At 33.9% G+C, this 2,751-nt stretch overlaps 1 protein-coding gene across 4 annotated transcripts in view; it reads right to left on the bottom strand.

Annotated features, from left to right (window-relative positions):
• Positions 1–2,751, bottom strand: part of LOC106468708 — a 111,815-nt gene that overhangs the window by 69,656 nt on the left and 39,408 nt on the right. The gene's annotated exons all lie outside the window — the stretch shown is intronic.

The following is a 2,751-nucleotide window of genomic DNA, read 5'->3' as shown; positions in this document are numbered from 1 at the left end:
CAACTGAGGTTTAACTAGCCCAGACGCAGTTTTATAAAGAAAACAGACTAGAAAAAGGTTTAGATACCAATCATAGATGGCAGGACCAGTGCTGAGGTGAAAGGAAATATCTTAAAAAAATTTTTGAAAAAAACATTTCTTCTTAGAGGGTGCTTATTTACAGTCTAAAACGTATTTTAGGAATTTTTTTATTAAATTCCTCTTTAAACTTCATTAAATAATACAATTTTGTACAAATAATTGAATGTTATGCTACTATTTATATAAATAAAATCAGAAATCCATTAAATAATAAGTTCTCTATCATTTTTTCAATTCACAAATGATTTTGCCCTCACACTTGCATTGCCTACTAAGAAAGTTAGTAGCTGGTAGTCATCGGGTTAACAAATTATGGTCAATTGATTTTTACTGGCCTATCACATAGATTTTATAGACTATAATTAGATTATTTCACTTGTTTAAGTGATGTTTTCACTATACAATAAATATTTTTTAAAATGAAGTATGCTAGGTGCATCTATGAACATTTCTTAATGTACTTTGCTATGTGAGGTATTACAATGATTTTAATAAGGCAAGATTTATCATCTTATTTGGTGGGTGTAACTTGACAGACAAAATTTACCTGATAAATGAGACCCTCACACTGACTTTAATGAAAATAACAACTAACAGATACATTCTTCAGTTCCACTCCTCATCACTTCTCCGAGACTAGTCTGGCTCACAGACCATTCCAAGCTTTTACTTGTTGTTAAACAAAGGTTTAAACAATTCTATTCAATTATGTACCAGCTGCCCAGTGTCAGCTAACAATACGAAGAATTAAATTGTGGTGAAATGCTACAATTCTTCAAATTCCTATAGAATTATAGGCTTCTTTTTTGTGAGTGTAAAACACTTAAATATACCATTTCGATTTTTGATACCTCACTACTATAAAGGCTTGGTTTGGTCTGATAATTCATTGGTGGTAGTGTCCAGGGTCACTGATGATGAGTGGAGTTCTCCAAAACTAGTCTGGCTCATAGACACACACCCCAATGAAAGAATAGACCATTCCAAGCTTTTACTTGTTATTAAACAAATGTTTAAACAACTCTATTCAATTGAGATGTGTATTTAACCTAATTGTTTCCTATACTTTCTTTCAGATTTAAGGACCAAATTCCTGCTTCACAGACATCATTTGCTGTTTATAAATTTTCTTGTCCTTGCTGTCAGCAAGGCTATATCAGTTTTATAAAAGAAAATTGTCAACATAAGTGAAAATAAATGCTAACCTAAGGTCAATATTAAGACAAGTGTACTTGAACATGCCCTATGAGAAAGTGACATTGTTGTCCATTTTAATTGGCTAAATATTGAAGCAAGGGCGAATGATGAACACAGCCTTCAACTAAAAGAGAGCTTGTTTATTCACAAACTGAAGCCTGAGATTAATGTTATTGACGAAGTGCATGAGATACATTTATTTATTTATTTGTTTTATGCAAGCATTCTTTGGATTTACAAATTTCTTATTATTAAAAAAAAAAAATCATGACTTTCCAACTTATAAAAATATATAAGAATTGCTCAAAAATACAAAGAAATATACAAATGTCAAAAAAGAAGAGAAATAAAGGCTGCAATTTGTGAAACCTTAAAGAACTACTTTTTACTTTATATTACATCATTAAAAAAAATTAATGTCATGTTTTGGAACACTTTCATTAACCACCCCCCAAAAAACGTACATCACGTATAATAGTTAAACGATCCGTCTAAATGGCACATGATGAGACACACATTTGGCATGTAATGCAGTTTGAATACAATAAGGGAGCAACACCTCTGTAGCCACAAAGAAGTTTGTGGAAATATTTTGAATGTTTGTAAGTGTCAACGATGGTTCAGCAAATTTTGTTCAGAAGACTTTAGTCTTAAAAACTGTGATGGCAGGGGCCGACATGTTGGAATTGAGATTAATGCTCTGAAGATGCTTGTTGAGTCTAACCCAAGGCAACACACTTGTGAAATGGCCATGAAGTTGCATGTCTCTCATGAAACAACATGTAAACATCTAAGGAACATGGGAAAATTCCATAAAGAAGGTGTTTGGGTGCCTCACGATCTCTCCGATGATCATTGTTTCCAGCATGTGAAAATTGCTTCGTCTATTCTGGCGCGTAATGCATTTATGGACAGAATAGTCACCGATGATGAAAAATGGATTCTCTATGCGAATATTAAATGGCAAAAACAGTGGCTCAGTCCTAGACAAAAACCACTTCTGACCCCAAAACCTGGACTCTATCCGCAGAAAGTGATGCTTTGCATTTGGGGGAACAACAAAGGAGTAATTAATTTCGAACTCCTCAATCCACAGTGAACTGTCAATGCAGAGTTCTATAGTCAGCAATTCGAATGTTTAAATCAAGATCTTCATCAGAAATGCCCTTCACTCATCAATCAGAAAGGTGTTCTTCTCCACGACAATGCATGTCCACATGTAGCATGTTTGATGCAACACAAGATTATGGAGTTGGGTTGGGAAGTTCCCCCAACCCACCATATTTTCCAGATATGGCACTATCAGATTACCATCTTTTTTGTTTGCTGCAACACCACCTTAATGGGAAAACGTATGCAAATATGGAAGGTGTTAAAGAGGACATCTACATGTTTTTTGCTTCAGAGCCAAGTAATTTTTTTAATCAGGGCATTAACAACCTGATTGTAAAGTGGAAAAGCATCATCAATAAG

The sequence above is a fragment of the Limulus polyphemus genome, unplaced genomic scaffold, assembly GCF_000517525.1.
Source record: "Limulus polyphemus unplaced genomic scaffold, Limulus_polyphemus-2.1.2 Scaffold3125, whole genome shotgun sequence".
NCBI lineage: Eukaryota > Metazoa > Arthropoda > Merostomata > Xiphosura > Limulidae > Limulus > Limulus polyphemus.
Note: the sequence above shows the minus strand (reverse complement) of the source record. Positions and strands in the feature narration are given on the sequence as shown.